Below are 22,174 nucleotides of genomic sequence, written 5' to 3' on the forward strand. Positions count from 1 at the left end.
GTGTTAAGTGAATTCAGTTAACAAAAGATTGTGTTTAAGTTAAAGTGGACCTTTCACTAGATCAAAAATGGACTGTTGCTGCTTTTATTTTATTCTCGATGCTCACTCTAGTGTTCAGTTTTTACTGTTCTAAATCCACCATAAAATTCCAGAGATATAAGTAATTTTACTTGGTGCTAAGGGAGTGCAGCTTACAGTATTATCTGTGGTGGTGTCTTTTGGTTCCTCTATATTACTTCTCTGTGAACAGTGCTCCCTTGGCAAAGACCATTAAAACATTAAAACTGTCACTAAATAAAGAGACCCATTTGTCTGGAACATCGTTGCTGATATACAAAATAAAAAAATAATCCACTTTTAAGAAAAGAAAAGACATGGGAGGAGAGGGATTAAAATAAGAACAACTGGCTACTTTTGAAATTGTGAAACCTTCTTTATGGTTAAGTTTCCACAATGAATTTTTAGTGAGTGCTTGATGCTGCATATCTTCAGTGAGCAAAAAAGCTATGGCTTTTTAGTTTCAGCAAAGTGGATGGCATCTATAGAAATTTCAGTTTCTTGTGTGAATTTCATTTTCAGATTTTCCTCATAGAATTGCATAAGATGAGAAAAACCCACAGGTTAAAAAAAGCATATGCATTTTTAGTGTGTTTTTGCTGCTAAAGTAAAAATGTATGTAATCCACACATGACTTTATCAGTAAAGTTTTGTGAAAAGCCAAAAACTGGGAAGTGTCAAAAAAGGAATTTTTTTTTAAAAAAGACATACCAACATGGAACAAAAACCACAGCATCGAAAATGAAAAACTCATCAACTACTTATCGTGGGACCATAGTTTAAAAGCTCAGTAATAGGCTACATAAAGGAATATTTGACTCAATTTGCGCTAAACAGAACTACTAGTGTGAAAGTACTGCATATTGAGACAGGTTTAAACAGCTGCATCAGTAATTAATTGCAGATTCCAATAACTTTCCAGAATGTTCCAATAATGCTGCACATTTATTAGATGGCAAAAAACGAAGAAATCACCGAATTTAACAGTCCAATGATTAAGGTGAAATAATTATATTTTTATTAATTAAAAAGTATATAACAGCAAGTAGGGTAAGAGTGGGAGTGGGGATACCAGACAAAAGGTGCACCACAAGGGACGACAAAAACAAATGATTGCAATATGTATCAATATAGCCAATATATGGCATGAAAATATGGAATGGGGACCTCTCTATTCTTGACTCCTGTATATGTGTGTGTGTGTCACTGACATCTATATATTATGTATTCTATGTGTATATCTATTCTATCTATTCTATTCTAACCTGTCATGCTGTGATTTTACTGAATGTGGCACATGAATTGCCGGGGTTTATTCTATCTTTTGCCGAATGTTACCAACTTTTTGCAATTTTAAGAAAAATGCTCGTGTTGCCGATGTACCATATTCATGCTGAATTTGTGTTTGGCGATAGTTTTATGAACATATTCGCTCATCTCTAGTCAACACATTCTTCCTAAACCTCTCAAAACCAAGAATGACTACACAATATATTAATTAAATTTTTCAAACAATGTAGCTTTTTTTGATGGTTTGTAAACATCAAATTTGATAAATACAGAGGGTGAAATAAGTATTAAATATGTCACCAATTTTTTAAGTAAATACATTTCTAAAGGTGGTATTGAGATTACATTCTGACTAGATGTCTGTAACAACTCATACAATCCACACAGGCAAAAAAATCAAACTACAGATGTCCATAAATTAAGGTATGTGTAATAATGAGAAATGAAACAGGCTAAAAGAAATATTGAACACATAAAGAATGAGGGATGCAAAAAGCCATGGAAAGTAATGACAACAGCTATTAGTAATTATAAAGCAATCCTGTCACTTAGTGAAAAATATCAGCTTATTCAACTGTTGGCTTATAAAAAGGTCTCTCATTACCAAGGTGCCACACAAGAAATATTTAATGATGAGTAAAACCAGTGTCTCAAAACCTCTGCAACCTCATTGTTGCAAATATACTGATGTCATTGGTTGCAGAATAATTTCTAAACTACTGGAGGTTCCAGTGAGCACTGTTGGGCTGGTAATCAGAAAGTGGAAAAAAGATAATTTCACGATAAACCATCCATGACTAGATGCTTCCTCCTGAAAGATTTCAGACAGAGGAGTGAAATGAATTATCATAAAATGCGTCCAAAAGCCAAGGACCACCTGTAGAGAGCTACAGAAATACTTGGAAGCAGCTGATACAAATATTTAAAAGAAAACTATAAGTAATGAACTCATTATCCATGGCCTGTATGCTCGCTTACTATGCAAGACCCCATTGCTGAACACAAAGCATGTTCAAATGCCTTTACAGCTTGCTCAACACCATTTAGAGAAGCCTGTGAAATTCTATGAGAATATAGTCTGGTCAGATGAGACCAAAATTGAACTATTTAAATGTCATAATACACACCATGTTTGGAGGCCAAATGGCACCCCAAAAACATCATACCAACAATGATGCTTGGAGATGGGAACATCATGGTGTGGGATTGTTTTTCAGCATACAGCACTGGCAAATTTCACAAAGTTGAAGCAAGGATGAATGGACAATGTACCAAGAAATTCTTGAAAAAAATCTGCTGCCATCTACCAGGATGATGCAGATAAAATGATGATGGACATTTCAGCAAGACAATGATCCCGAACACTCAGCTATGGAAACTCTCCATTGGTTTCTGAGAAAGAAAGCAAAGCTGTTAGAATGGCCCAACCAGTCACCTGACCTAAATCCAGAAGAACATTTATGGAAGGAATGAAAGCTCAAGATTCATAGAAGAGAATTTGTGTGGAAGAATTGGCCAAAATCCCACTCGAGCAGTACATGAGACTAGCTTTTCTATACAGGAGCTCTCTTGAAGCTGTCATCACTAACAAAGGCTTTTGCACAAAGTATTAATTAAAATTCAGTAAGCATGTTTAATACGCCTTCCCTGTGAAATTTCTCATTATTAACCCCTTCATGACCCCAGCTTTTTTCGGTTTTGCGTTTAAGTTTTTTGCTCCCCTCATTCCCAGAGCCTTAACTTTTTTATTTTTCCTACAATATCGCCATGTGAGGGCATATTTTTTGTGGGACAAGTTGTACTTTTGAACAACATCATTGGTTTTTGCATGTCATGTACTAGAAAATGGAAAAAAAAAATCCAAGTGTGGTGAAATTTTAAAAAAAGTGCAATCCCACACTAGTTTTTTGTTTGGCTTTTTTGCTAGCTTCACTAAATGCTAAAACTGACCTGCCTTTATGATTCTGCAGTTCATTACGAGTTCATAGACACAAAACATGTCTAGGTTATCTTTTATCTAAGTGGTGAAAAAAATTCCAAACTTTGCTAAAAAAATTAAAAATTGCACAATTTTCCGATACCCATAGCGTCTCCATTTTTCATGATCTGGGGTTGGGTGAGGGCTTATTTTTTGAATGCCAAGCTGATGTTTTTAATGACACCATTTTAGTGCAGATATGTTCTTTTGATCGCCTGTTATTACATTTTAATGCAATGTTGCGGTGACCAAAAAAAAGTAATTCTGGAGTTTCAAATTTTTTTCTCTCCACGCTGTTTAGCGATCAGGTTAATCCCTTTTTTATTGATAGATCGGGCAATTCTAAATGCGGCAATACCAAATATGTGTATATTTGATTTTTTTATTGTTTTATTTTGAGTAGGGCGAAAGGCGGGTGATTTAAACTTTTATATTTCTTAGTTTTCTTCATACTTTTTAAAACATTATTTTTTACTTTTTCCAAGCTTCAATAGCCTCCATGGGAGGCTAGAAGCTGGCACAATTTGATTGGCTCTGCTACATAGGAGCGAAACTCAGATTGCTTCTATGTAGCAGATTTACTGCATTGCTATGAGCGCAGACAACAGGGTCCGATCACAGCAATCCGGCATCAACAACCAAAGAGGTCAGAAAGGGGTTAATTTATAGATATCTATGGTTTGATTTATTAGCCTGTGTGGATTGGATGGGTTGTTATCAACATTTGGCGAGAATTTTATGCTAATAGCACCTTTAGAAATATATTTACTTAGAAAATTGGTGACGTGTACAATAATTATTTCACCCATGTATATACTTTCTACACATGAGTCCAAAAGCATACCATATAATCATAAGAAGCAAAACACCTATATAAAAGATAAGCATAAATGTCACAGGCAGTATATGTAAATGCTGAATATGATTCATATTGATTTTCTTTTTTTTTAAGGGCTATCTCATACTTTTCAATTATGCAACATATGATGTCTCATGATAAAGATAATACACTATTAAAATAAAATGTATGAGTGATAATTGTGCATGGAAGTAATACATTACTTAATTAAAATTGTTCCCTTTGTTCTTAATTTTGTCTTCCATGTTTATAATCCAGAGACTGTAACAGAAACATTGTGATTATTTACTCTGAGACATTTTTCTGCCCTTCAGGCCAATAAAACTGTTAAGGATAACAATTTTGTTAGTTGCTGTTGCCAGTGACCATGAGGATGGCACAATATACTAACACACACAGATTGTACTGTAAGCTTGCAGCATGGAAGACAGTTGGCTCCATGCATTTTTCTATGCACCAATGCCCTGGGGCACTCACTTAATGCTATTTACTTTTATGCCTCAGAGAATGAACAATAGAGATGAAAATATTTATTATGGGATCTGAGCAGCTGACAGTGGGAATTAATGAATAGATCTTAAAAGCTATAAATCAAAACATGTCACTTGTTTCCCTGGAATTGCTTGAAAGCAAAGGTTATTCCGTGCACTAAATAATATAATGGCTACTATTGACATGAAATTAGGACAAATCACATCCTCATTTTAAATTAATGAAGCTTAGGGAGTTTTAATTTGTGGACAATGCTCTTTAAAAAAAATTCATACTATGATAATGAAATTTAATAATGCATTTCAGGGAGTATTAAAAGCATTGTACACTGCTCAGGCAACCCACTCTTAAATACTATAATCCCCAGCTATGTTGGTGTTGGGTCTCCAGGGACTTCCATAACATTGCTATACCATGTGAACATTACAGCTAATCAGTGGCTGATGTGCTGCACTTCTCACAATTTCCTCAGTCATCCAAGGTTCATCAGTAGGAAGTGTGAGTGAAGCAGCCCATCAGCATTGGATGATTGACCGTAGTACTCATATGCAGAGGCGTAGCTAAGGGTTCAGCTCGGGGGGGCGAAAAATCTGAGTAGGCCCCTAACCGGTAACCTTGATTACCACTCAGGTGGTGCACTCTAGTCATGGGTATTGGGGAATATCAGCAGATGACAGCGCTGTACTCGAAAAAAAACAGAAATGAGGGAATTCAAAGAGAGGGAGGTAGAATGTTACTCATGTAAAGAAGAAAGTGCACCCCTGGTACATCTCTTGTTTTCCTTTTTCTGCCTTTGGGTGTCTTGTTGTCCAGACTGCATATAAGTTCAGGGGTCTACACCTATATGTGAATATTTATATGCACCTACTGGCAGATTGTATTTTCTTCTATTTGTCTCTTTATCATATATATTCATCTTCAACTTTATTGGATTTATTTTAATAAAAATAATTGGGTTTTCACGATTGCCACCCTGGATTTACAATATGAGATGATAAGAGCCTGACACCAACTACAGGACTACGTCACATGGTGTGTATATATTGTACATGAACATATACGGTACATATATAAATACATACAGCAAAAAGATGTGAAAGCCGCACTAGCAAACTGTGTATTATACGGCTGCCAAACCGTCCAGGCTTTTACTGATCCTCTATATAGTAGCAAAAAAATGAAGGCAGCACACAATTTAGACAAAATGAAAAAATAGTGTTTTGGTTCCTGGAAAAAGGTTCTCAGTAGAACCGAAATGTCGCTGAGCCCCAATGGGCTATTAAAACACTTTTTATCATTTTGTCAATGGTGTTTTGTTTTCAGTTTTTTGCAACAATATATTTTTACATTTATCTATATACAGTATATATATGAAGAGGGAAAGAGACACATTGTAATCTGTTCTGTCCTGCAGCCAGGGTCACATCTGTCAGTGCAGGGCATGATATTGACTACTCATGTCAATCCCTCTATCTGGGGCACAATGAGATTTATGGCGGCTGCATTGAAGTCATTTACAGATACTGTATGGTGATGCTCGGGCGATTTTTATTGACAGGCACCTATCTGTTTAAAACTTCAACCAGCCGCTATAAATCCACTGTGCTTCAGATAACAAGACCGCAAACACAAGATAAAAAATCATCCAGGACTTGTCAGAAGGTGATCAGCTTCCTTCCCCCTCCTCACTGCACAGACTCCTCTGGCCCCGGGTGCTGGCAGCAGTCTGAGCTGTTACTTACAGCACCACAGTTTGTCGTTTTTCCTGCTCCTCTCTGCAGGAAGAAACCGGTGACCTGCGCTGTGAGGCCTCTCCTGCAGACACAGCGTGCAATGTGGGTGTGTCTGCAGTTTGACCCCTGCAGCTTAGAGGTACAGTTCCGGCATTCAGCGTCCCTGGACTATAGAACAGACAGCTGTAGTTCAGGTAGATCATGTCTCCCTGCACTACAGTGGAGCTTAACTATATCGGCGTGCACAGCACGCCGATATAGTTAGCATTAGCAGTAGCTCCAGGTGGGCCCCTCGGAGCAGGGGGCCCAGGACGGCTGCCCCCCTGGTAGCTATGCTACTGCTCATATAGTATAAAAATGTCACGTGAGTCGTGGGAGACCCAACACCCAAAAATTCCCCAAACTATGCAAGAATTAACAGCAAAAAAGAGCAGCAGTATTTATCTATCCAGGTCTCAGAAACTAATGCAGGATGCAGCAAACCCATTTAATAAAGAAGGAGGCAACACAGATGCAAACTACTGATGAGACCACCACAGACAACCTACCAATTCATGAAGAGGATGATTGCTTAATGTTAAAATTGCACACAGATAAGCCATGTATAAGGCACTGGTCACACACAGGTTGTGCTCAGTGACTGGCTTACAGTCTATTAGAGATGCCCAAACTATCAAATTAGGTGGGCTGCCCAGCACTACATAAGTGCATCCCGTGCGGACAGACACCCTAGTTTACAAAGCTAAAATTGATGAGTTTGACTACTCCCAAATAAAAAGATAAAGTGCAATCAGTATACTGTATATAATAAATATGAGGTATTAGTTGCCATTTTGGTCAAAATACTCAAGCTCACAACCTTTGTCAAGGGTCCTCATACTTTGGGGGGGATTTTAATTCCTCTTTCTGTGGATTTGTTTTTAGTGTAGGGACTCACAAGAATGAGGACATACTATATAGATTTTCTGTACATATAGATTTTCTATTTCGCCTCTCTACATTCAAGGAAAACCTGAACTTTTCTGTCTTTTCATTTTAGCAATGTTTGGGGGGGTTCGGTACCCAGACTCCCACTCATCAAAATTTCTGACGTGTCTCTGTTACATGTCAAAATGTTTGCAATAATGCATTAAATTTAAGTAAATGCCTATAAAATAGTTCTCTGTACTGTATAATAGAAATACAACTTTGACTTCTATAGTGAAATGTCAAGTAATTGAACAACACAGGTCCATCACAGAAGAAGAAGTCTCCAAGCTCCTCTCCTCTTCTCGTCCGACTACATGCACCACCGACCCCATTCCCTCACACCTCCTCCAGTCTCTCTCTCCAGTCGTCACAACTCACCTAACTACAATCTTTAATCTCTCCCTCTCCTCTGGCATTTTCCCCTCCTCCTTCAAACACTCTATCATTACTCCATTACTAAAAAAACCCACCCTTGACCCATCATGCGCAAACAACTACAGACCGGTCTCCAATCTACCCTTCATCTCAAAACTCCTGGAGCGCCTAGTCTACTCCCGCCTTACCCGTTACCTCTCCACTCATTCCCTCCTAGACCCTTCACAGTCCGGGTTCCGCCCCCTACATTCAACAGAAACTGCACTCATCAAGGTGACCAATGACCTTCTGACAGCAAAATGTAACGGTGACCACTCTCTGCTCATTCTCCTCGATCTTTCTGCAGCTTTCGACACTGTTGACCACCCTCTCCTACTCTCTAGGCTCCAGTCACTAGGCATTAAGGACACTGCTCTCTCCTGGTTCTCTTCCTATCTTTCTGACCGCTCCTTCAGTGTTCTGTTCTCCGGCTCCACTTCATCTCCTCTTCCTCTCACTGTCGGGGTACCTCAGGGCTCAGTCCTTGGCCCCCTTCTCTTCTCCCTCTACATGGCCCCAATTGGACAGACCATCAGCAGATTTGGCTTTCAGTACCATCTTTACGCTGATGACACACAACTATACACGTCAGCCCCTGACCTTACCCCCGCTGTACTACAGAACGCCACTGACTGTCTGTCTGCAGTCTCTAACATCATGTCCGCTCTCTATCTGAAGCTCAACCTCTCCAAAACTGAACTTCTTCTGCTCCCGCCTTCTACTAACCTCCCTAAATCTGACATTTCCCTCTCCGTGGGTGGCACCATAATAACACCTAGGCAGCAGGCACGCTGTCTGGGTGTCATGTTTGACTCCGATCTCTCCTTCACCTCCCACATATAATCTCTTGCCTGCTCGTGCTGCTTACACCTAAAGAACATCTCTAGAATCCGCCCTTTTCTCACCATGGAGACAACAAAAACTCTCACTGTCGCCCTAATCCACTCCCGCCTGGACTACTGCAACTCTCTTTTAATTGGCCTCCCCCTCACGCGACTTTCCCCTCTCCAGTCTATCCTTAATGCAGCAGCCAGGGTCGTCCATCTGGCTAATCGTTACTCGGACGTGTCCGCTCTTCGCCAGTCATTACACTGGCTGCCCATTCATTACAGGATACAATTCAAAGTACTTGTTCTCACCCACAAAGCTCTCCACAGTGCGGCACCCCCTTACATCTCCTCCCTCATTTCTGTCTATCGGCCTAGCCGACCGCTGCGCTCTGCAAACGACTTTCGACTAACCTCTGCAGTAATCCGCACCTCCCACTCCCGACTCCAAGACTTCTCCCGTGCTGTGCCAATCCTCTGGAATGCTCTACCCCAAGATATTAGGACCATCCACAACTTGCATAGCTTTAGGCGCTCACTCAAAACTCATTTGTTCAGAGCGGCCTATCACGTTCCCTAATCAGTCATTTTATGTTTGTGTGTGTGTGTAGCCCATTCACTATCTCATCTACCCCCCACCCCCTGAAGATGGCTGGACCATCATTGTAAATACATCATTGTAAATACACACCTGTACTTTGTATCTCCCCACCTCATTGTAGATTGTAAGCTCTCACGAGCAGGGTCGTCTTATTTTGCTTTATTGCTGTATTGTTAACATTGTTACCTATGATTGTTGTTTGAAACTGTTAAACTGTAAAGCACTGCGGAATATGTTGGCGCTATATAAATAAAGATTATTATTATTATTATTATTATTACAACACATAATTTTAGGCCTGAAAACAACATAATCTATCTACACACGTGGTCAAAATTGTAGGCACCCCTCGTTTAATGATAGAAAAACCCACAATGGTCACAGAAATAACTTGAATCTGACAAAAGTGATAATCAATAAAAGATCTATGAAAATGAGCAGATGAAAGTCAAACATTGTTTTTCAACCATGCTTCCACAGAATAAAAAAAAAATAAAACTCATGGAATAGGCCTGGACAGAAATGATGGTACCTTTAACTTAATATTTTGTTGCACAACCTTTTGAGGCTATCACTGCAATCAATCAATTCCTGTAACTGTCACTGAGACTTCTGCACCTCTCTACAGGTATTTTGGCCCACTCTTCAAGAGCAAACTGCTCCAGTTGTCTCGTGTTTGAAGGTTGCCTTTTCCAGACGGCATATTTCAGCTCTTTCCAAAGATGCTCAGTAGGATTTAGGTCAGGGCTCATAGTAGGCCACTTCAGAATAGTCCAATGTTTCCTCTTAGCCATTCTTGGGTGTTTTTAGCTGTGTGTTTTGGGTAGTTATACTGTTGCAAGACCCATGAGCTGCGACTGAGACCAAGCTTTCTGACACTGGGCAGCACATTTCTCTCTAGAATCCCTTGATAGTCTTGAGATTTCATTGCACCCTGCACAGATTCTAGACACCCTGTGCCAGATGCAGCAAAGCAGCCCCAGAACATAACAGAGCCTCCTCCTTGATTCACAGTACGGAAAGTGTTGTTTTCTTCATATGCTCCATTTTTTCGCCTGTGAACATAGAGCTGATGTGCCTTGCCAAAAAGTTAAATTTTTGTCTCATTTGCTCAAAGGACATTCTCCCAGAAGCTTTGTGGCTTGTCAATATGTAGTTTGGAAAATTCCAGTCTGGCTTTTTTATGATTTTTTTCAACAATGGTTTCCTCCTTGGTCATCTCCCATGAAGTCCACTTTGGCTCTTAAAACGACAAATAGTGTGATCTGACAATGATATTCCTTGAGCTTAAAATTCACCTTTAATATGCTTACAAGTTTTTCCGGGCTCTTTTATTACCATTCCTATTATTCGTCTCTTTGATTTGTCATCAATTTTCCTCCTGCGGCCACATCCAGGGAGGTTGGTTACAGTCCCATGGATCTTAAATTTCTGAATAATATGTGCAACTGTAGTCACAGGAACATCATGCTGCTTGGAGATAGTCTTAGATTTTTTACCTTTAATATGTTTGTATATAATTTTCTTTATAATTTCCTGAGACAACTCTTTCCTTTGCTTCCTCTGGTCCATGTTGAGTGTGATACACACCATATCACCAAACAGCACAGTGAGTATCTGTAGCCCTATATACAGGCCCACTCACTGATTCCAATATTGTAGACACATGTGATGCTAGTTAGTGGACACGCCTTGATTTAACATGTCCCTTTTGTCACATTATTTTCAGGGGTAACATCATTTTTAACATGAAAAAAATTGCCTTCCGGATCATATACAATACGCATCTCCAACTCTACAAAACTGATAACACAATAAAAAAAGGGACCTCTAGGTATAAAGAGACCCAATCAGAGTACCTTATGGAAAGTATTAATTTTATTAAACAATTAAAATACAATAATCCGTAGCTGAGTATACCTAACCAAGCAGGATAGCATGAATGATAGTAATTTATACGCACTATATAACACTTATTTGCGTTGCCAGGTAAGTAATTAAAAGTATAAGCTCACTATTAGAAGCCATATCAAAATATTGCAAAATATAACAATTAGTCAATATACAAATAGTCTAAAGCATATTAAGACTTATTGCATGATAAATACCATATAAATATTTAAAGCGAGTCTGCATATAATATACAGCACAGCTGTTAGCAGCCAACAGGTAACCTCATATAGCCAATATAAAAAAGTTACTGCATAAAATGTCCACAAAATCAAGAGCAAAGTGCAAAAAGGGTCCTGGGCAGAGGAAAATGGAGGGTGCAAAGCTGAATTGTTTAACTAAAGTGCATATCTGGTGCAGAGTAATTTGATCAAAGTAGATTGTATATATAGATATTAATCTACATGTGGTAGAAGACCTGGACCCCAGCCTGCCACCTACGCGTGTTTATCCAATCTTCGTCACAAAGTTTTATTTTTTTTTAATTCTGGGGAAGCATGCTTGAAAAGCAATGTCTGACTTTCATTTGTTCATTTTCATAGATCTTTTATTTATTATTACTTTTGTTAGATTCAAGTTATTTCTGTGATCATTGTGGGTTTTTCAGTCATTAAACAAGGGGTACCAACCATTTTGACCACATGTGTATCTATCTATCTATCTATCTATCTATCTATCTATCTATCTATCTATCTATCTATCTATCTATCTATCTATCATCCATCTATAAATATAAATCAATGTATCTATCTATCTATCTATCTATCTATCTATCTATCTATCTATCTATCAATATTTGGATTTATTTTCCTTAAATTATCTGTTATTGTGAACAGCACTAAAAAATAATAGTAAATTATTCGACATGGACAAGTGATAAATAGTTTAAAGTTATTTTAAGTATGGTAGTGCCAAGGGAAACTGTGTAACCTGGTTAAGAAAAGAGCATACGGTTTTCATTTCAAAGAAAAAAGGATTAGAGAAACCCATTAGCAACTGGAGTGACACCAGCCTTTAGGGAGAGGATCCATCTCCATGCGCTTGAAGAAGAAAAATCACAGCAATACAGACTTAGGGTACCGTCACATTAAGCGACGCTGCAGCGATAGCGACAGCAATGCCGATCGCTGCAGCGTCGCTGTGTGGTCGCTGGAGAGCTGTCACACAGACCGCTCTCCAGCGACCAGCGATGCCGAGGTCCCCGGGTAACCAGGGTAAACATCGGGTTGCTAAGCGCAGGGCCGCGCTTAGTAACCCGATGTTTACCCTGGTTACCAGCGTAAAAGTTAAAAAAACAAACAGTACATGCTCACCTGCGCGTCCCCCAGCCTCTGCATCCTGACGCTGACTGAGCTCCGGCCCTAACAGCAGAGCGGTGACGTCACCGCTGTGCTTTCACTTTCAGTTTAGGGCCGGCGCTTTAGTGTCAGGAAGCAGAGGCTGGGAGACGCGCTGGTGAGTATGTGCTGTTTGTTTTTTTAACTTTTACGCTGGTAACCAGGGTAAACATCGGGTTACTAAGCGCGGCCCTGCGCTTAGTAACCCGATGTTTACCCTGGTTACCAGTGTAAAATATCGCTGGTATCGTCGCTTTTGCTGTCAAACACGGCGATACACGGCGACCTAGCGACCAAATAATGTGCAGACCTTCTAGCAGCGACCAGCAATTTCACAGCGGGATCCAGATCGCTGCTGCGTGTCAAATACAGCGATATCGCCATCCAGGTCGCTGCAACGTCACGGATTGCTGGCGATATCGCCTAGTGTGACGGTACCTTTACAGTCCAGTTAATTCTCACTTTCCTAAATTTGCCTTTTGCTGACAACCAAAGTACAACACCCTATATAAAAAAAACATTCAAAGGTGCTCCCTGCATGACTGTCATCCAAAAAGTGCAGTCGGACAGATTAACTATAGAAAGTACTCAGTCACCGAAAGGCCTGAATGGCTGAACACATGAATTGAAAATGGAGGGAATGCTAAAAAAAACATTGTTTTGTCTATATAACTGAAGTCAAGCATTGAGTTAAGTGGTTTCCTGGATGTTAGAAAAAAAGTGACAAAATTAGGGAATAATCTAAAATAAAAAACAATTATAGATAAAAACTCCCCCACTGTGGTCTCTGCAGTTTGCCGCAAACACATGCAATACTTTATTCACATGAATAATATATGGCATTAGAGGTGAACAAATCATTTGGAGAAAAATCTGATTTTCTTTCAATTTTACAAAATATTTGGATTTTCCAGAATCCAAACTTCTTGAAATTCTCTTTGCACAAATCCAGAAAAATAGCAGCCTGCCAGCTGCCATTTTGCTGGAATCTAAAGGGCCAGGAAGAGCTTAAAATAATTAATAAAATATATACCTTACTCTTACCTCTAAAGCTCTTGTCCAGTATTAATTTTGACTCCATCTACCGTTTTTTTAGATTTCTTATCTGCTTATCTGCTGAACAAGACTCATGACTACAGGACTACAGGACGTCACCGGGTCATGACGTCTTGTGAACCCTAGTCATTGACTTATTTAATATATATGCCACTAAATTAGCTTCAGACAACATCATACCTGTTATTCTGCATGTTGCTGTGAGGCCTAATCAGTGCCAGAGGTATCATAGATGCCAGAAAATAGAGTCAGATTGAAGACATGACTGGACTGCAGAGGGGCTGCTTGGAGGGACAGGTGAGGGCCAGTACAAGGTAAGTGTAATTAAAAAAAAAAAGTTTAAACATATGTTTAATATGCTTTGTGGTCTGGAGAGCATATGGTCAAGAGCATGTGAAGGCACATTTGATTCATATAGTATAATTTCTATACAAACCAAAATTATCAGTTCAATTTGAGCAAAACTGACAAATTTGGCTCACTTTCTACTTTTGGACAACTTTAGCAAAATCTATGAAACTCCTTGAAGTTTTGATACATGTGCATAAAATTTATATTGCATTTACTGTTTTGAGTGAGAGGACTCAAATAAACTACATTGAAAGGGTTTTTCACTACTCTGACAACCCCTTCTCAATCCCCATTTTCCTATGTAAAAAATAACACCTAGACTTACCTCCCATGCAGGTGCCATTCCAGTAGTGTCAGCACTGACTCTCCTGAGGTTCGCATGGCATTGCTGTCATATGATCAATGCAGCCAATCAGCACTGGATTCACTCTCCCTTCTTTTGCAAACATCAGACATGTGAAGGAAGTGAAAGCAGCAGTTGCTCTCACATTCTCCAGATGTTAATTACATCTGTAGGAGATGAGAGTGAAGCCAGAGCTGAATGATTGCAGGAATTAAATGACAATTTTATTTGAGCTCCAGGACAGCCAGTGGCGATACCACTGGAACGGCGCAGACGTTGGAGGTTAGCATGGGTTTTATTATTTTACTGGGGATAAACATAGTGATGTTTGGCAGCCCCCCGAGGAAGCACATCACGCGAAACGCGCGTTGGGGCTTTCCACTGGAGCCAGTACACACATGGGTAAGCTCTAATGGCGGCATGCCACTTAGGCACTTTAATAGTCACTGGCACTTTATGGGCATTGGTGCAATATGGATTAATATGTATGGAGTTAGGACAGAGCGTGCCTCATGAGTCATTTGGTCACTGGGACTTTCTGACCATTCCTGCCCCTCACATTTATTAGCATCCGGGTATGCCGTGTCATATATTTGGACTATTACCATTTTCTATTGCCGCTGGGTGGCACCCTCCATGCTGGATATATATGAGTGTGTTCACATGTGGTCATTTTCCAGTGTAGTCATTCACCTTATCCCCATCCTGATATATTATGTTTTTTATTGATGTTGTATTTTGGAATAAAGTTTACCTTTGGTGATAAATCTATTGTCATGTAGATTTTATACACATATGTTCTTGGTAATTGTTCAGACGTATAGGCTTGGGAGTTCTGTTCCCTTGTTTTTCTCCCCATCGGGGTGCTATGGGCACTCCAGGTAGAAGGGAGCACGGTACTAGAGGTTATATCCACAAGTTCGGTATTTGCAATAAATTTAGTAGTAGTTGTCTAAATATTGTGCCACCTATTTAATCTAAATAAAGTCATATATTGTCATGGTCTCATTTTTTTTGATTTGCCAGACATTTGTCTGAGATTATAATTACCAGAGCCAAGGTTTAATAGGGATGTGTCACGATCCATGTTTGGATCTGTGGCAGATTTGGTTTCCCTTAGATTAAAACCTTTTTTCCTTTCAGGTCATCGGGGGTTAATGCAGTTTTTCCCCTGGTGGCCGCTGGTGTAATTGCATTGCTGCTTGTTCTGCTGATGTGGGTGGTGACCACTCCCAACTTCCTTTAAGAGGTCACCTGGTGCATCAGCTGACTGTTGGTTATACAGGTCCTTTGGATACCAACCTTGCTGGAATAGGAGCTTGCTGAGTGCTGTTGTTCTACAGCTGAATACTCATTCCTGGTGCCTTACTCTGCTGTGTGGTGCATTGCAGCAGAGAAAGCTAAGTGTGGTGTTATTGTTTCTTTGTCCCTTTGTGGTTTGTAACTTTCCCTGTGTTGTATTAGTGCAGTGGTGGGACCAGTGCTCTCACCTGCCAGGTCCCTATATAGGGATTAGAGCAGGGCAAGTGAGGGACTAGGTATCCTGGTCAGCGACGGGTTGAAAGAACCCGTATAGGGACAGTAGCAAGATCAGGGCACAGCCTCAGGTGAGTGCAAGAGGTGCCCATTCCCTGTTCTCTACCGACAGGGCCCACTGTTGTTAAAGTGTCCCCGGTGTACCCTTGTGTGTTTCGCCGTTTTGTGACCGTCCCGCCAGGTCGTGTCACACCACGACAGTCACTGCGTGACAGGATGTTTATTTTCTTAAGGGGAAATTGCTTTAAGAACACTGAGATTTTTATGTTTTTCATTTTCTTTAACCCCTTTCTGACATATGTTGTAATAATACAACTCTGTGCCCTTGGCCTATTTGACTAGGGATGGATTATTATGTAATTATGATCATCCACGCACAACAGCTGTGCATGGGTAATCACCGCCAGGTGTCAGCTGATTCTGACAGCTGACACTGAACCGTCAGTGCCAGGAACAGTCATGCAATGCTCCGGGCTCTTTAACCCCATAAATGCTGTGAACAAACATGATCTCAGCGTTCCAGAAGCTGGTAGAGGGATGACAGCCCCTCTGCCCTTGGATCGGAGACCCCAAGGCATGATGTGGGATCCCAATCATTGCCATAGTGACCCAATGTCGTCATGACAACATCTGGGTCACCAGAATTAGGAAAGTAGCTTGATTATGCGCAGTGCATGATTAACAACTTTCTCAGTCAGTGCAGAGCTAACAGTGTGTGCAACAATGGGATGCTGCTGCATCCCCATCCTGTACAAGCAATCAGCATACAAAAAATGATTGTCCCACAGTGGGATGAAGAAAAAAAGTAAAAAAAAGTTTTTAAAATAATTGTAAAAGTATTTTTTAATCCCTTTACCTCCAAGGGTGGTTTGCACGTTAATGACCAGGCCAATTTTTACAATTCTGACCACTGTCCCTTTATGAGGTTATAACTCTGGAACGCGCCAAAAGATCCTGGTCATTCTGACAATGTTTTCTCGTGACATATTGTACTTCATGTTAGTGGTAAAATTTCCTTGACATTACTTGAGTTTATTTGTGAAAAAAACGGAAATTTGGCAAAAACTTTGAAAATTTTGCAATTTTCCAACTTTGAATTTTCATGCACTTAAATCACAGAGATAAGTTAATACTTAATAGGTAGCATTTTCCACATGTATACTTTACATCAGCACAATTTTGGAACCAACTTTTTTTTGTTAGGGAGTTATAAGGGTTAAAAGTTGACCAGCAATTTCTCATTTTTGCAACACCAGTTTTTTTAGGGACCACATCACATTTGAAATCACTTTGAGGGGTCAACATGATAGAAAATACCCAAGTGTGACACAATTCTAAAAACTGCACACCCTCCAGGTGCTCAAAACCACATCCAAGAAGTTTATTAACCCTTCAGGTGATTCACAGGATTTTTTGGAATGTTTAAAAACAAATTAACATTTAACTTTTTTCACAAAAAAATTACTTCTGATCCAATTTGCTTTATTTTACCAAGGGTAACAGGAGAAATTGGACCACAAAAGTTGTTGTACAATTTGTCCTGAGTACGCCGAGACCCCATATGTGGCGGTAAACCACTGTTTTGGTGCATGGCAGAGCTTGGAGGGGAAGGAGCGCCATTTGACTTTTCAATGCAAAATTAGCTGTAATTGAGATAGGACGCCATGTCTCGTTTGGAGAGCCCCTGATGTGCCTAAACAGTGGAAACCCCCAAAAGTGACACCATTTTGGAAAGTAGACCCCCACGGAACTTATCTAGATGTGTGGTGAGCACTTTGAACCCCCAAGTGTTTCACAGAAGTTTATAATGTGGAGCCATAAAAATAAAAAGTCTTATTTTTTTCACAAAAATGATTTTTTGCCACAATTTTTTTATTTTCCCTCAATGAGGAGTTTAGGACCTGCGATGATGTCGCGGCCTGTGATTGGTCGCGTGAGCGGTCATATGAGCGGCACGCGACCAATCAGAAGCCACGACGTCATCAAAGGCCCTTCACGCGCTCATTATTAGGAACGGAGGCTGCCGGTTACAGCGGTAAGGTCCAGGGGCCCCCGGAGAGGTGAGTATATCCATATTTTTTATTTTAATTCTTTATTTTTTACATGAATATGGATCCGATTCCGATTTCCGATATCACAAAAGTATCGGAACTCGGTATTGGAATTCCAATACCGCAAGTATCGGCCGATACCCGATACTTGCGGTATCGGAATGCTCCACACTATTAGTAACAGAATAAAAAATTGTTTAAGTGTGGATTAGGGCTGAATAACAAAGAAGATATGCTCCAAACAACTTTTTAATTGGATATCCCCTACTGTATGACGTCAGTAAATGACAACTTTTTATGGGCCTGTCAATGAGGCCTGTATAGCATTGACTACATGCTCCAAACAATTTCAAAGTGAGATGTACCCTACTGTATTACATTAGTAAGAGAAGAATTTTTTTGGCCTGTCGATGAGGCCTGTATAACATTGACTACATGCTCCTAGCAATTTCAAAGTGAGATGTCCCCTACTGTATGGCGTTAGTAACAGAACAAAGAATTGTCTAAGTGTGGATGAAGGCTGGATGACAAAGAAGATATGCTCCAAACAATTTTTAAATTAATTACTATCCCCTACTGTATGATATTAGTAATGGACAAAAAATGTGGGAGCCTGTGGATGAGGCCTGTATAACATTGACTAGATGCTGTAAGCAATTTCTAAGTGACATGTCCCCTACTGCATTAAGTTAGTAACAAAAGAATTTGGGGGGCCTGTGGATGAGGCCTGTATAACATTGACTAGATGCTCAAAACAATTTCAAACTGAGATCTTCCTGTATCACTTTAGTAACATAAAAAATATTTTTAGTGTGGATGAGGCCTGTATAATCTTGAAGATTGTCATTGGCATTGGAACGTCCTCTTTCATACAGTTCCTGCTGGTAAGATGCAGGTTTGCCGGAGAAATATGGCCAATATGTCGTTTGATAAACTGAGCAGGAAAAGGGCCATGATGATGGCCGGAATGGGAATCATACAACAGGATCAATAACAGTGCATGAGATCTAGAATACAGTCTACAACAATTAGTCATTTATCCAACACCAATTAACAGAGAGTGTTTGATGCTAGTCAGAAGACAGGTGTAACAGATGCATTGTCTCAAGCAAGGCATAAAAGATACCCATGATAAATTTGTTGCCAAATATGCACATAATCAGACAGCTTTGTTTCACCACCATAAAATGACAATGCAAGATACGATGTGCTATATCATGTTTACCAACAGAAAAAAATGATAATCTTTTCAAATGACAATGTCGGATATGGCGGGCTGTATCTCGTTTTGCAACAGAAAAAATTATCTTTTTTTTAAATGTGCGTTACAGTTGTGGACAAAAGTATTGACACCCCTGCAATTCTGTCAGATAATACTCAGTTTCCTCCTGAAAATGATTGCAAACACAAATTCTTTGTTATTATTATCTTCACTTAATTTGTCTTAAATGAAAAAACACAAAAAAAAGGTCCTAAAGCCAAATTGGATATAATTCCACACCAAACATAAAAAAGGGGGTGGACAAACGTATTGGCACTGTTCGAAAAATCATGTGATGTTCTCTAATTTGTGTAATTAACAGCACCTGTAACTTACCTGTGGCACATAACATGTGTTGCCAATAATTAAATGACACTTGCATCCAGTTGACATGGATTAAAGTTGACTCAACCTCTGTCCTGTGTCCTTGTGTGTATCACATTGAGCATGGAGAAAAGAAAGAAGACCAAAGAACTGTCTGAGGACTTGAGAAACCAAATTGTGAGGAAGCATGAGAAATCTCAAGGCTATAAGTCCATCTTCAAAGACCTGAATGTTCCAGTGTCTACCGTGCGCAGTGTCATCAAGAAGTTTAAAGCCCATGGCACTGTGGCTAACCTCCCTAGATGTGGACGGAAAAGATAAATTGACAAGAGATTTCAACGCAAGATTGTGCGGATGTTGGATAAAGAACCTCGACTAACATCCAAACAAGTTCAAGCTGCCCTGCAGTCCGAGGGTACAACAGTGTCAACCCGTACTATCTATCGGCGTCTGAATGAAAAGAACTGTATGGTAGGAGACCCAGGAAGACCCCACTTCTTACCCCGAGACATAAAAAAGCCAGGCTGGAGTTTGCCAAAACTTACCTGAAAAAGCCAAAAACATTTTAGAAGACTGTTCTCTGGTCAGATGAGACAAAAGTAGAGCTTTTTGCGCAAAGACATCAACATAGAGTTTACAGGAGAAAAAAAGGCATTCAAAGAAAAGAACATGGTCCCTACAGTCAAACATGGTGGAGGTTCCCTGATGTTTTGGGGTTGCTTTGCTGCCTCTGGCACTGGACTGCTTGATCGTGTGCATGGCATTATGAAGTCTGAAGACTACCAAAAAATTTTGCAGCATAATGTAGAGCCCAATGTGAGAAAGCTGGCTCTCCCTCAGAGGTCATGGGTCTTCCAGCAGGACAATGACCCAAAACACACTTCAAAAAGCACTAGAAAATGGTTTAAGAGAAAGCACTGGAGACTTCTAAGGTGGCCAGCAATGAGTCCAGACCTGAATTCCATAGAACACCTGTGGAGAGATCTAAAAATGGCAGTTTGGAGAAGGCACCCTTCAAATATCAGTGACCTGGAGCAGTTTGCCAAAGAAGAATGGTCTAAAATTCCAGCAGAGCATTGTAAGAAACTCATTGATGGTTACCGGAAGCGGTTGGTCGCAGTTATTTTGGCTAAAGGTTGTGCAACCAAGTATTAGGCTGAGGGTGCCAATACTTTTGTCTGGCCCATTTTTGGAGTTTTGTGTGAAATGATCAATGTTTTGCTTTTTGCTTCATTCTCTTTTGTGTTTTTTCATTTAAGACAAATTAAATGAAGATAATAATACCAAAGAATTTGTGATTGCAATCATTTTCAGGAAGAAAGTGAGTATTATCTGACAGAATTGCAGGGGTGTCAATACTTTTGGCCACAACTCTAGGTCTGCAGACAGCTTCATATCACTGTCGCAAAATTTTAACATGGAATGCGGCAGGCAGTATCACGTTTAGCAACAGAAAAAATATTTTTTTTAATGTGAGTGAGATCTGCAGACAGCTTCATATCACCGCCACACAATGACAGATTGGGATCCAGCGGCCTGTATCACATTTAGAAACAGAAAAAAATATTTCTTTTTTTAATGTGCATGAGCTATGCACGCTGGAATTTCACTGCCACTAAATAACAAGGTGAGATATGGCATGATGAATCATGGTAGCAACTGCCCCCCAAAAAAATATTTCTTCATGTACAGCAGCTCAAATCATAGTCCAATGTCACCACAGCACTAAGTGACAAAGTGGGATATGGCATGCCGTTTCACATTTAGCTAGTGCAAGAATAAGATAGAGAACGGTCTAATTGTAAATGGAGCACAATAGAAGCAGTGCACAACACACATGTATGACATTTGTCCTGCTGGCTTTGTCTTTGGACATCAGTAATGGTAACCAAAACTATTGCTGAAAAGCTGATTTCACAGCCACACAGGAAACTACTTAGCTAAAGTATCTGAGTAAGAAACAACCACCTAGCTAACTACCTAAAATCTAGTTGCTAACAGTGCCAGCATCAGGAGCAGCCTCTCTGCACTGTTACAGTGTCAAAGTGGTACTAAGACATGATGTCCACTCTTTATTTGGAAAGGGACATGATATTTCAGAAGCTAATGACGCAAGCTATTGTGTCAGGACATTGTGGATGTTTCCTGCCCCCTGATTGGCTAATTGCAATGTGCACACTTGAAGTTAGAAAAAAAAAACTTTAAAAGCATGCCATGCCTCTGAGCTCTGCAAACACTTTCCCCTCATCAATCAATGCCCCACACCCATGATACACCACCATTATCATAGCCAAAGTGCTGAAAATACTTTAGTGGCAATGCAAATATTTTCCCGTAGTTTTACCGAATGTTACCGATTTTTTCCGATTTTATAACATTTTGCTCGTGTTTCTGATCACAAAACCGAATGTGCCATATTTTTGTCAAGTTCATGCTTGGCGATTGTTTTTCAAGCAAATTTGCTCATCACTTATTGCCATGTTCAGTAATAATTGTGGAAAAAATTTTGGTGCCATTTTTTGCCTCTTGTGTGAAAATGAAAAATTTGGGGCTAAACAAATCTTTGGTGCTAAAAATGTAGTTATTTTTTCTTCACTGCCCAATGGTATAAAATTCTGTGACAGACCTGTGGTGTCAATATGATTACTGCACTTCTAGATGAATTCATTGAGAGGTGTAGTTTGTAAAAGGGGGTCACTTATGGGGGTTTCTGCTGTCTTGGCACCTCATGGGCTCTCCCAGTGG

The 22,174-nt window shown here is 39.8% G+C and overlaps 1 protein-coding gene across 5 annotated transcripts in view; it reads right to left on the bottom strand.

The window, feature by feature from the left end:
• The window catches only part of DMD (dystrophin), a 3,762,639-nt gene that overhangs the window by 1,986,125 nt on the left and 1,754,340 nt on the right, over positions 1 to 22,174 (bottom strand). The gene's annotated exons all lie outside the window — the stretch shown is intronic.

This window comes from Ranitomeya variabilis, chromosome 3, assembly GCF_051348905.1.
Source record: "Ranitomeya variabilis isolate aRanVar5 chromosome 3, aRanVar5.hap1, whole genome shotgun sequence".
Lineage (NCBI taxonomy): Eukaryota > Metazoa > Chordata > Amphibia > Anura > Dendrobatidae > Ranitomeya > Ranitomeya variabilis.